This window comes from Coptis chinensis, chromosome 7 (genome assembly GCF_015680905.1).
Source record: "Coptis chinensis isolate HL-2020 chromosome 7, ASM1568090v1, whole genome shotgun sequence".
Taxonomy (NCBI): domain Eukaryota; kingdom Viridiplantae; phylum Streptophyta; class Magnoliopsida; order Ranunculales; family Ranunculaceae; genus Coptis; species Coptis chinensis.
Genome location: NC_141462.1, coordinates 6,745,968 through 6,759,715, shown reverse-complemented (window position 1 = coordinate 6,759,715; position 13,748 = coordinate 6,745,968). Strand labels below are relative to the sequence as shown.

The window sequence follows — 13,748 nt, the reverse complement described above, 5'->3', positions numbered from 1 at the left end:
AATTGAAACCAAAATCGCGAAACAGAAAAAAATCGCACTTCATCTTCCTCAATTCGCACCTTTTAAAACCCTAGGAGAGAGAAACTCCATTCTTCCCCAAATTCAGTGATTCAAACCAACAATTTAAACATCCAAACCTTAGAAATCGTGAATTGAAAGTGTGGAGATGCAAGAACTCTTGGAATTTAAATCGAATCGTGAAAAGAGGTGAGTCGCGATTTAAAATATATAGGTGCTGATTTGATTTAAATTGTTGATGGAATCGATATCTCGATTTTAATTGAGTGTATTAGGGGTGTTGAAGGTCAGATGAGTGGACGAGCTGGAGTGGAGTGAAACAGTGGTGTAGCCGAAAATTCTTGGATTTCTCGTCATACCGCCCCCGCCAGGAGTTTAATTTGCTTCAATCGATAGTTTAAACTCATTGCAATGGAATTGATGTATTCTGCGAAAATATTGAACGGTGGTGTGGTGTTTTAAAGAAGTGCTTCGGTTTGGAGAAGGAGAGCTGCGATTTGGTGGAGCAGCAAGCTAGGAGTGATTTTGTGGCTGACTTGGTAAGAATTTGATTATTCAATCCAATTTCGAGCAATTCATGTTGATTTATAACTGTTTAAGACTTGAATGACTAATGAGTGAGGGATAAAGAACACCCGATATTATTGTTAGAGTTAATATGAATCGAAGAAGCATTAGGATTGGTTGTAGTTGAAATTTGAGACTGGAAAGTAGGATGGAATAGGATTGGCGTCGATATGAGGGCCTGCAATGGCCGAAATAGCCGTAGAGATCGTCGAATAACAAATGCCGAAATGGCCCCAGCTCTGATAACGTATGTTAGATAAAAAATAAATACCGAAACCAAATTAAGTAGTGTCGAGATTCTTCTGGACTTACGTTATATAAGAATTCGTTTCGTTCGATAATTTCTAATGATCGACGATATATATATGATGTGTAGGAGTAAATCTGAGGGGATTCAGATTAAGCGAGCTTGATTACATTAAAGTGGGCTTGAGGAGAACGGAGCTTGCTAAGGTAGGAACCTACATACCAATATATAGTCTGCTTATTTTCATGCATGATTTGAGTTGTTTAAAATGTTAAGAAATAGTTTGCGTATCAACCATGCATGTATATATGATATTCATGTTTTTGCATTGTAGTTTTCCTCGATATGAATTAAGTATATGGATAGCTTTTAGCGTGAAATGGTTTTCTGTAAAATCGGGTAGCTTAGGGATTGTTTTCTGGTTAAAAGTGAAAAACTGGTTTTGGGGAAAGGTTCGCGTCTCTTGTCTCAGTAAGGAGACAGAGAGATGGATTTTGTAATGCGGGTAAGGATTACCCGGTTGTTTGTAACTAGGTGCGAAGTTCTGGATTGGTCCCGGATGGTCAGAATTATTTACGATGATTAAGCCGTTTAGAATCATCGGTTGTTATTTACTATGATCGCCCGTTTAGGAGTCATAGGTTGTTACCTTTCGATTTAAAAATCCGGAACTCACACCTATATAATCAACGTTTTAAAAAGAAAAACTAGATATGTAACTAGAGTATTTGAAAATAATCGGTAATCACGAGTATATATATATAGATATTACTATGTTTATCACGAGGAGATTTAGAAAGGAACTGTGGAATTCTATAAAGAAGGAACCTGTTTCGCGTTTCAGAGATTATTTAAGCTCTAGGATTCAAACCTGTGGTGTACACCTTTTCGGTGGTGGGCCACCTTTAAAGGGATGCATCACCGGATGTAGTCCGGAATTCCTTTTCTACTTTTCTAGATAACCATTGCTTGCGTGTCACGCCATGGTGATTAGCTTGTGTGGGTTACATGCTACCTCGATGAGGTTTAGGCCTTGAGTGAGAGTTTAGTCCACTCTGGATGTGTGTCGATCCCGAAAGGTCTGCGGTCGTCGAACGGTTGACCACCGTAAGTTAGGTGACGGCCCGTATGGGGTCGTGGTCCTCAGGCCCACCACGAGCCCTAAAAGCTTTGGGGATTTTGTGTGTGACGAACACAACAACGGCATTTCATCTCCTCACCGGTAAAATCGGGAAAAACAACGGTGCATGGTTCACACCGGGAAGAATCTTGAACCGAGATTGCTGGATTTGAAGTACCGTACCGTACCCTCACCATTCTAATAGGATCAGCGCCCTGATAGTTGTATGATGATTGTGAAAACTCTATTTTATATATCAATGAAGCATGTCAAGAGGATTTCTGCTAGTTAGTGATGTATATATACCTAGTCACAATATTTGAATACTATTATAGAAACCCTGCATGTTTTAAATGTTTTCTATAAGTAAACTATTATTGGTTATGTGCGTTTCTACTGGGCATAGTTGTTTGCTCATCCTACTTAACATTTCAGACGAGCCAGTTGCGGAGGAGGGTTTCCCTAACCCTAGTGATGACGGGTATGGTGATTTGGGAGGATTTCCCTATGCTTGACGAGAGGCAGAGTCAAGGTTATATTTTGGACTGTATAGAGATGACCTAGGTTATTCTTTTGCTGTATATAATGAGCCTAGCTCTTTTCCTTTGGTTGTATAGAAAGAGACTAGTTTCTTTTGTTGTATATATAGAGAGCTAGGTCATTTTGATGTAATAATCGTATTTGGCAACGGTTCTCCTTGTTTTGTAGTTATATCGTCATATCCCTGTAGTAGTTAGAGTTAAGTGTAGTATATATGGTTGTTGGATGTATGTATGGTTGTTGGAAGGGAATTATAAGATGTCCAGGGTTTATGACAGGTTATGACAGGTTTTTAGGGTTTACGAACGTCGATCAAACAAAGGAAACTCTGCCGAAATTTCGGTAGAATCGTGATAGGTGTCTGCCTCGAGATTCATTCCACGTCCTCGGGATGTGTGTTGGGTCTCGGGGCGTGACATGTATCCACCCTGTCATAGCCTGAGTTTTTAGACAATTGAACATAGTGATGTTTGAGATATTTATATTTCAAATATTTACTTTGTAATTGTTTAGAAATTCGGGTTGTGACAGGAGGGAAAAGTAAACCACACTATAAGCAAACATCCAGTATAAGCATTAAGATAGATGCTCGCCTTCTGTCATTTACAAATTGTAATCCATATTAATCACAATTGCATATTGTTGCAACTAAAGAAAGGCGCTTAATGTGGACTACAAATAAGAATCGGTCGGATGGGGAGACAACCAAAGAAAACCTAAGAAATGACCAAAATAAAACGTACCTGAGATCATGATGAAGAAGATGATGATCGATCAAAATGGAGAGGGAGAGTGTTTGGTGTTCTATGGATTCTAGAAGGTGAAAAGGAAGTGAGGTGGAATAAGAGAGAGAGTCTTATATGGACGTTCGAGGGGTTTTATTAATGAAAATGAAACCGAAAAATTTATAGTCCCACATCGTCTGCTAGCGCTAATTTGCTCATTGGGCTTTCCTATATTGATACCAACTCCTCAAAGGTGCTTAGGCTCAAAAAACTTTTCGCCTTGCACAACCAATAGTTTCTCCTCAGAGCCTTAAGCAACGGGAATATGAAGGTTAAAAGGGAGATAATTGTTCACGGGCTGCGGTGTTGTTGTCTTCTTGGATCCGGAAAACAAGTGGAGGTCAATCGTTATAAGCGATCTAATAGGAATTACCGGCGACATTTGGAGATTCCAGCCCAGGATTGACCCTTGCGGTCCATGATGCAACCTGCCACCCATACACGGGTTTAAAGAGTTGTATTAAATTTTCTACATGCATCATATTGCTTTATAATAATTCTAACAATTTGGGTTTGTTTGGTCATGGAGAGTCTTAGGGATTAAGCCCACTTTTAAAGTTCAACTATTTAAAATAGGAATTAATATAGGGGACGCATGTGCGGTTGGGATCGTTTTGAATGAATTAAATGTTATAGATTAAATGGTTTCTTTATTTTCACACTTAATGATTTGAGAGGTTTCATTTGAGACAATTACATTTTATTATTATTATTATGAGGCGTTTTTTTTTCTTTGTGCAAAAAAATGTGTAAACATTTATGACGTTTTGAAACCTCAAAGTTTTTTTCTCAAGTTTATGTTTATGTGGGCTTGGGATTTGGATAAGTTTAGAAATGAAAGGACCATTCATCCTAGAGTCATGCTAAGTGCTAACTGTTAGTAGTGAAGATTAATAAGTAGTATGTCTGGTTTAAAGTATTAAACCTTCTAAAACATCCTTAATTCACAATTGAAAGGAAAGAAACGTTTTTCACTTCCCACAACTCCTCTCTCCCAAATCCCATTTTTTTTTCCGATAATATCCTAAATCCCAATTTCACCATTAACAACTCTCTCTCTCTCTCTCTCTCTCTCTCTCTCTCTCTCTCTCTCTCTCTCTCTCTCTCTCTCTCTCTCTCTCTCTCTCTCTCTCTCTCTCTCTCCTTAATGAAATTTGTAACAACTATGAACTATGAATTACTCAATTTCTGAATACTTCATTTTTTTAGAAATTGCAAGGAAGACTCCATCTTCTTCCAGGTATGTCTTCCGCTTTTCATTTAGGGTTCTAAGAATATTGTATAGGTTACTAATCTCTTAAATACTCCATAAGAATACTCCCTCATGATATATTTTCTCCCTCCTCGGGTTGCTTCACGGACAATTCTTTCTTTGGATTTGCATCGTTGCCAATTGGTTCGAGAAGATTCAGTTACCTACATGTTATATAAGCTCTCTTACATTTCCATTACATTGAAAATCTTATATGATTAATAAGAAATTATGTGTGATCAAACATTGAACTGAATTAGACGGTTGGTATTATAGTTTCTAATACAATTTTTTTTTCTCAAGAGGTTTTTTTGATGTTATGTTATTTAAACGGATGGTATTCCTGTGAAGAGCTTTTTCTTTGAATGATAAGAAAAAAGGCTTATTCTTTGCATTTGAGAATCCGACAATTTCAGGAGTGTTATGGTATATATAGTTTTTCAATTTAAAATAGTTTTTTTTTTTGTTATTCATAGTGGAATCTTACTTTTGGATCAAGCAGTTTCATATTCCATTAGATTTTTCTAGCATTATTATGTATATTTAATATTGTTTCCCCCTTTTAATGGATTTTTGGTGGTCTTTGGTGCTGTCCAAGTTAAATTAGGTGTTTTTGCCTTCGATTGGCATGGCACTTTGCTTTGATAAGCGTCATTTGATTTATATATTTAATAATTTTTGTTTTGGGTGTTCTATCTTTTCCGCGGACAAAACCATGTTAGGAATTATTTTCTATTTTCTAGCATTATTATGTAGATTTAATATTGTTTCCCCTTTTTAATGGATTTTTGGTGGTCTTTGGTGCTATCCAAGTCCGTCGGTGTTTCCGCCTTCCATTGGCATGGCACTGCCTTTGTGTGATAAGCGTCATTTGATTTATATATTTAATAATTTTGTTTTGGGTTTTCTATCTTTTCACGGACAAAACCATGTTAGGGATTCTTTTCTATTTTGATTATTGTTAGATAATTTCTTTACGTAAGTATTCTATAATAGCTATTGTTTCTTGCATCGAGATGATTGGTGAGTATTGGGGTTCTTATAAATTTCAAAGGTACAAAGTTATCAATTTAAGCATCAAGTTTCAGGTACGACTTTGAAACCCCTCATTTATCAATCATGAATTTATTTTTTCTATTAATTCTATATTTGAAATATCATATGGATGAGAATTTAAGCTATTATTGGAATGTGGTTGTGTCCCTTTTGGATATTGGATGGTATGTAAATCTTGAAATTTTGTTGGTTATACACATTAATTAAACAAATGTTGGTGTTATTAAGTGCCTTAAGTATGATAAGAATAAGGGATTGTAATATTTTTATTTACTATTTTGGGTTGTAATATAAGCATTGTATATATTATTGGCTTAACATGGCGAGCTGCAATATCTTATTGTCGATTATGGTTAGAGAATGGGTGGCTAAACTTTCAGCAAGATATTGAATTTTTCAGTGGAACTTTTTAAAATGGTTGTTGTTGGAAATTCATAGAGAATGGCTACTATTGTCAATGTCAGTTTGAGCTCCAGTAAGGTTATAAACTTTTTGAGTTTAATAGACTGACATAAAAGTATAAAACCTCTTTGAAAACCATTTCCTGATATGGCAATGACATCATCTAGCTTTTAACTTTAGAATGTCATCTCATGCCTTGGTTGGGATATCACCAAATTGACGACATCAACTAAGCAATGATTGTGTTCCTAGGCTATGCTAAATCTCCCTCACTTCTATTTTTTTTTCCTTTATATATTATGTGAAGAGTTTGCCAAGGATAGATTTGTTTACTGCAAATGTGTGTCACTATTAGATGTACTCATTTATATGAAATACGACACGAAGATTTCTTTTCAGGGAATAGTTTCTAATCAAATTGGATTTTGAGGCTTTCAACCTCACGAAGCATGTCTTAATGATTACAACCTTTGAATTCTAGCGGTGATAGATAATTAAACTCTATTAGTAGTCGAAAGTGTCTTCTTAATTGAACTATTGTTTTTTCTTTGTGCTTTTGGTGTTTGAACTTTTCGATATACAAGGTCGCGATGTATCAAGGAAATTGCCTTTTGTAGTTTCATGTTTTCATTTATTCTTTAGAAGCCTATTAAGTCTTACCTAACTATCAAATCCCCCCCCCTTTTTTTTAATCTCTTATCATTCATATTGAGACGTGATATTTGCTGACCGATTCAAAGTAGTATTTGATTACATTCAAACACATAAAAGGCGTCGTCGCGGCATTGATCTTAAAAGCATGAAAAGGTGGTTGATAATAAATATATTCATCTCGAGGTGGCTGTTGGTTGTAGAAATGGGTTGTAAAGATCTTTGGCTACAGGACCGACTTTATGCATGAACATGAAAGAAGAGGCACTAATACATTGTGAGGGGGATAACACAAACATGAAACATCTTTAGGTAGTTACAATTATTTCTAGAATGGTATCACTTCGAAATGCAGAAATCAAACAGTGTTAGAAGGCAAGAAACTAGAGGCAAGTTTTCTGCAGAAAGGATTATTTATTTATTTTTTTAGAAGGAGCAAAAAGGAATTCAAAAAAAGCAAGTGAATATGTAATTTTTTTGCTAGCTCTCAAGGGTTGTATGTTTAACATTGTAGTTGACACTATGACATTAAGAAGTGGGGGTTGTTGGACATGGTGCTGAAGTCAGGGTCAAGGAGATTAAATGGGAACTACCTGACCAATCAATGTAAACAGGGTCATCAAATGACATTCTGGCATAGCAAGTTTTGGGGTGATATATACAGATTGTGACTGCCATACTTCAGGCGCTATGTATGAATATTAGTATTAACACAAGCTTTGTTGTTGAGTGTTTGGCGATTTTGAAGTATATCGAGGAGGGCGTCATCAAAGGGTTGAGGAGACTATGGATGGAATAAGACCATATGGCTACTATGAGGGCATATGGATCTTTGGAGGTCATCAAAGGGTTGAGGAGACTATATGGCTACTGTGAGGGCATATGGATCTTTGGAGCTACTGTAGTTAGTGAAGCCTAAATGGTTAAAGTGTTGAAGATGGCTAGACTTCTTTTTTCTGTCAAGTACTTGGCCTAAAACAAACTTTAGTATATCGAGGAGGGCGTCATCAAAGGGTTGAGGAGACTATGGATGGAATAAGACCATATGGCTACTATGAGGGCATATGGATCTTTGGAGGTCATCAAAGGGTTGAGGAGACTATATGGCTACTGTGAGGGCATATGGATCTTTGGAGCTACTGTAGTTAGTGAAGCCTAAATGGTTAAAGTGTTGAAGATGGCTAGACTTCTTTTTTCTGTCAAGTACTTGGCCTAAAACAAACTTTACGACTGTCACACTTGGCCAACAAAATCATGAGATTACAGTTGGTAAACCCACTTGGCTTACTAGGTGGGAAATGTCATATACAACATACTTGAAATTTGTAAAGCAATTAGAGAGGGTATACAACTCTCTAATTAAAACTTTGTAATTAATTTTTTGTACTTATTTAAAAACAATGCATAGTGTTCGTATTTTAAGTACTATTGATGTAATTGTTTGATTAGTCTATTTTTTTTTTTCTTTAACTTATACTTTTTTTTAATAAGAGAAAAAAAAAAATACCCATCTTAAATTCTCTGCATCTCTCCTCTTCACTATTTATTTCTGTATTCTTCACCATTTTTTTTAGGAATTTCGATTCCTCAAACCAAACATAGCCTAAACTAATTTGAATAAATTCATCTGGACTTTTTATTGTTTGATAATGACTTGAGATTTGCTACAATATTTTCACGTTTATTCCCATTTTATGAGCAGATCGAGTTAATGGAATACAAGACTTGCAAATATATTCCATGTCGAAGATTGTATAATATTTTGCTTCAGATTTTGTGATAGTGGCGCAACTAGTGGTTATTGGACATTGCTTTAATTTGAGAATAAAATTATTAGACAATGCTTTAATTTGGAAATAAAATTAGTATCTGAAATTAGAATGACAACAGAATCGTGTGTAAAATTGAACAGTAATGCAGTCTGGAGTCTGGACTGATATTTGTCTCCTATATATTATTTAAAAGTTGTTCTTCTTTCTTGAGAGTAAACTTGCATGCTAAAGTATTTGAATAAAAATGTGCCAACCACAAGAACTTAGAGTAATATAATTAAAAATTATTCAATTACAAAAGAAACTGCATACTAAAATTGACGTGTCTTACAAATATATATTTTTTCCATAAACACTAAACAAATGATATTGAGTGAATTTACTAAATTATATTAACCTTTATTTTTCTGACCATAATGTGCATCAAGAAATGTAAAGACAATCGTGCCGAAGGCACGGGTTATACCTAGTGTATATATATAAGCACGAAATGTTGTTGTTTTTTTTTTATACCAAACAATTTTTTTTATATCCATAATCAATTGTTTTTTCTTCGATAATACCATTTCATTTCCATTAAGTTTCAAAATAGACAAGATTGCATCTTAAGAACAATGGTGGAGGCTCGATCTATACGATTAAAAGTAGATGCCCATTTGGCTAATGCATGAGCCTCCCCATTACTAGTTCTGTTAATCCAACAATGTTTTACAGAAAAAGGGAAGCTATTACAAATACTTATAATATTTCCTAAGATAGAATTACTAATCCATTCAGCAGAATTTGAACTGGTCTTCTTCAGAGAGTTGATAACTGACTGGTTGTCTCCCAGTAATATTGTATGTCCTGGAGAGATTTTCTGCATTAGTTTGCAAGCCATTTCTGCTGCAAGGAAAAGCAGGAAATGTTTTAGAAATGTTTATGTTATATATTCAGCATTAGCGGGCTTTTATGTTAGGCTGTGAGGCCTAAACTCAAGTGCACCAAGCCCACAAGAAAGAAGTTTTTTGCAATGTTCGAAAATATTTCGAAAAATGTTCAGAAGCACCCTCGAGACATCATTGGACTAACACAGACCGACTCCGAGTTATATAAATATGCGATGGAGTTGAGCCTTTTCATAATAATTGTGTTTAGAGTTGTTTTCGATCTGCAAGAGAAGAAGAAGAAGAAGAAGAAGAAGGGCAATGGTTCATCTCTGGAGACATGTTCCTGCGGCAACAAGGGTGTTGGAGTTTCCAGTAGGGCAAGAACATTACGAGCTATACGAAGAAATAGGAAAGGGTGGTGCTGCAACAGTGTACCGTGCGTTGTGCAAACCTTTGAAGGAGACGGTAGCGATAAAGATTCTTGATTTTGATCATGAAGACCCCGACAAGGTTGCAAAAGAAGTTCGCCTTATGAAACTTGTCGACCACGTTAATGTTTTAAAAGCACACTGTGCTTTTGTTATCGGCAATGATTTATGGGTTGTGATGCCGTTTATGGAAGCAGGATCGTTTCAACACATACTTAAGACAGCTTATAAAGACGGGTTGCGAGACGAGGCGGTTATTCGTACTGTTCTATATGAGGCGTTGAAGGGTTTGGAGTATCTTCACGGGCAAGGGTGTATACATCGAGATGTCAAGGCTGGAAACATCTTAGTCGACTCACATGGAGCAATTAAGCTCGGTGATCTTGGTGTGTCTGCTTCTCTTTTTGATTCTGGTGATAGGCGACCCAAAAGAAATACAATAACAGGGACACCTTGCTGGATGGCGCCAGAGATCCTGGATATGGAAGAAGGGCATGGATACGACTTTAAAGCAGATATATGGTCCTTCGGCATCACAGCCATAGAGCTTGCCCACGGTCATGCTCCTTTCTCAGAGTATCCTCCTGTGAAACTGTTTCTTACAATCCTGACAGAAGATCCACCGCGTTTAGATGATATAAAAGACCAGAAGTTCTCAAAGCAATTTAAACAGATGATTGCTAAGTGCTTAGTAAAAGATCCATCAAAAGACCTTCAGCAACAGCTTTTGAGGGATCGATTCTTTAAGAATCACAAGTCTAGTTGCGTACGAGCACTTGTGGAGAAGATTCCTTCTATTGTTGGGAAGATCCCGAAAACAGTGAAGGTGAACGTAGAACATATGCAAGCACCTAGTAATATTCAGGATGTGCAAAAGAGGAGATATCGCATAATCAGTACGAAAGGGGAGTAAGCAATTGGAATTTTGATATAGAAGAACTGAAGGCACAGGCAGCCCTTATTGAGGACGAGGAGGAAAAAATTTCTGCTGAAGCATTTTCAGAAAATGGCGACCAGGGAGACAAAGATATTAATGGCGAAATCTCCAGCAAAATGGGCGATCGATCAACGTAATATCAAAAACGCTGACTTAGACAAGCTACTCGGTTTTCATACCTGGTGTAGCAAAGGAGTTGCAGTGATGAGCTGCTAGAGGAAGCGACCACAAATCAGGATTTCAGAGCCTATTCTCTCATACTAGAACTGAATCCTCTTGCTTGTAATTGAAAAAAAGAACTACGTGTTAGCTTGATCCTGTCAGTGGGGTAAGGCTTTATGTCCCCTCCATGGTACGTAGGCAGCCCCAGAAGTAACTTGGGTTCAGCACCAAATATAAAATAAAAATAAAAAGTTCAATTCTGTGCAAATTTGTGAACATGTATAATTTCAGATCCTTTTTACCCTTCTCTTTTTTACACTAACATATACAAATATTTTTTGTGTGTGGACTGCAAGTGATTCACATGAAGGTGTTCCTTGACAGAAAGGGTTTGTAATGTGAATTAGTATAAATATAAAAAAACATTATTGATAATCATAACTGAGAAACTGACGTTGGGACCTTTGGATGAAAATCTTAAGAAACAGTACCTCATTACAACTAAACAAGAACTTTTCAAACTAAGCTGCAAATACTTTTGGCTACATGCCTACATTCTCACAAGTCTGAGGATCTTTAGAACAACACACTGCAACAGGTAACATAAACAAAAACAAAGGCCATCCTCAAGCAGTGCAACCCTATAACAGTTTTGTCCATTTCAGATATTCATCATCCTTCCGTCCATTTTTATGGCATCTGAAGCCAGGATCAAGAAATGTGCATTCTTCCGTGTATGAGTGATGAAGATTACTCTCGTCTCGAACCCATCTTCCTTTGGTATAATCACAAGTCCTTTAAGACGAAGTTGGATTGTTTTGTCGAAAATCTGATAAGATACTAGATGGAATCCTGTTACTCAATAAAAATTTTTTGTGGCAGCTACTACCTGTGGTCTGTGGAAACTGCTACACCGCATGTGGGTAACAACAATGAAATCTCATCTTCAATTCTCTTCTCTTATGTGTTTGAATATCTTCCAAGTTCAGACTTATAGGTGCACTTCTATTTAGGTGTTGGCAGGCTTCAAGACTAGGCCTGCCTTGTTTCTCTGTGTATCAGGTATGGTGAAACGAATTTAAATGGCATCTCAAACGAATAATCAATGCTGTTTTTACATATCTATTAGGAAAGTCCACGCTACAAGCCTTACCAAATGGAATTGGATGTATGACATGATCTACTAGTGGTTTTTACTTTTTAGTGTATACTACGGTTTTTCTGGACTTTTCCTATTACTGGGAGAGCTCAAGTTCTAAAAGAGCTGAGCATGTATCCCTCTAGCCCAAACTGAAGCAGAAAAGTTCTTCAAAGATGATAACATCTGTGACAAATTCAATCGAATACACATATCTTTACCCCAAAAAAAAATCCAATACACGGAAAATGTAATACTGTATAATGGTAAATCCTGATGCATAAATTTATACAGGAGAAGTTATGGCTCTCGCCAAAAATTGGTAATACCATATAACGTACATATATAGACAGAAAATGTCACAAAGTTAACCTTTACAAGCTAGCTACCTTCTACATATGTTCACGGATGTAAGAAGACCCATGAGAGTTCAATCACCAATAACGGCAATAAGTATGCTAAGAACGCCCTCTGCTCCTTTCCGAGATGGTGTCGACATAGGCCAAAACAACTGCCCCAAATCATTCTAAATCCAACTTGACATTCTGCCCATCCAGATAGATTTTCTTGGTAAATTGCCACCCGTTTGCATTTATACTGTCTGGATCATTAAGTATAGGGTCATCATTATTATACTTGTTGTATAAAGAACTCTCCTTCGGAAGGATTTTGTATCCAATGTACTTGAGCCCAAACTTCCTCGAGGGCACACCGTAGTAAGTTTCTGCAGCCCAGTCTGTGCCAAGGGGTATAATTTGGATTAAAACAGAACTGGGTCTCATGAAGAGGAAATGCGTCATGGCTGCACCATGGACTCCAACCATGGCATCAGTAGAATTGAGAACCTGATATATCTTGGCCAGCTCAGTTGTTCTATCTGGCTTCAACACCTTCACTTTGAATCCAATTTTCTCTGCTAAATGCACTAACAAATGTTGATCAATTATTGCTCTTGATCCACCTCGGGATAAGATGACCAGTTTCGGCTTCTTATTCTCTTTGTATTTTGCTAGTTCTGTTTCTTCATCTTCTTCCAGTGCAGATAATGTTGGTGATGAAGACAATAGCGCCTTTTCTTTCTCCTTTGGAATCCATCCTTGTATTCTATGCCAATATGCTTTGTCTAGAACGTTGTGGAAATCACTAATACTCTTGTTTCCTTGCGCTAACGAAGAATCAATGTCAAGCTCGTCATGGATTTTGAGACCAACAATTACCTCAGGGAAGCAATGTGTTCTTTTGTCATTACTGAAGTCGATCACATGGTAATTGGATAGGCGGGATAGGACATCACCGTATCTACTCATCCACAATTGATGGTACTCGAGTACTACAAACACCACATTCTTCTTCATATGTTCGGAAGTGATGTACAGTGGTATAAGCCCATCATTAAAGTCATGGTAAACATTGCCAGTATAGCCTCCGGTTGAAAACACAATAGCTGGAACAGAGTGTTTAACTTCACACAGATGGCAAACCTTAGAACCTTTTTTTTTTCACAACAAGGTCTAACTCCATAATGGTATCCATGATGCCAGTCTCCCATTTCCTCGTATAATGTGCCCACGCAATTTAAAAAGCCGAAGTAATTTTTTTTACTATCCCCTACCGATGATCAAACGGTGGGGAAACGCGTATATGAGAAAAAGAAGAAAGTAGAGAATAACTTATACGAACTTGCCCATGATTAGTATGGAAAAGTTATAATGTCGGTAGCACAACTGGTCCGGCCTTGGGGTTGCTCCCCAATGGTCACTAGTTTGATTCCTCTCAAGGCCACTTGCGAGGTAGTATCCGGTCG

General features: G+C 36.9%; 1 long non-coding RNA gene and 2 pseudogenes across 2 annotated transcripts; 2 read left to right on the top strand and 1 right to left on the bottom strand.

Moving 5' to 3' along the window:
• The first annotated feature begins 1,008 nt into the window (after positions 1-1,008).
• On the top strand, positions 1,009-2,769 carry LOC147485632 (uncharacterized). The gene is made up of 2 exons (XR_015202222.1): positions 1,009-1,038; positions 2,388-2,769. It is a non-coding gene; the product is annotated as an uncharacterized LOC147485632 (long non-coding RNA).
• A 6,774-nt stretch (positions 2,770-9,543) lies between these two features.
• LOC147485631 (uncharacterized) lies at positions 9,544-10,781 on the top strand (annotated as a pseudogene).
• Positions 10,782-11,278: 497 nt separating this feature from the next.
• On the bottom strand, positions 11,279-13,519 carry LOC147485630 (xylan glycosyltransferase MUCI21 pseudogene; annotated as a pseudogene). Its single transcript, XR_015202742.1, has one exon. The product of XR_015202742.1 is annotated as a xylan glycosyltransferase MUCI21 pseudogene (transcript).
• Positions 13,520-13,748: the final 229 nt, after the last annotated feature.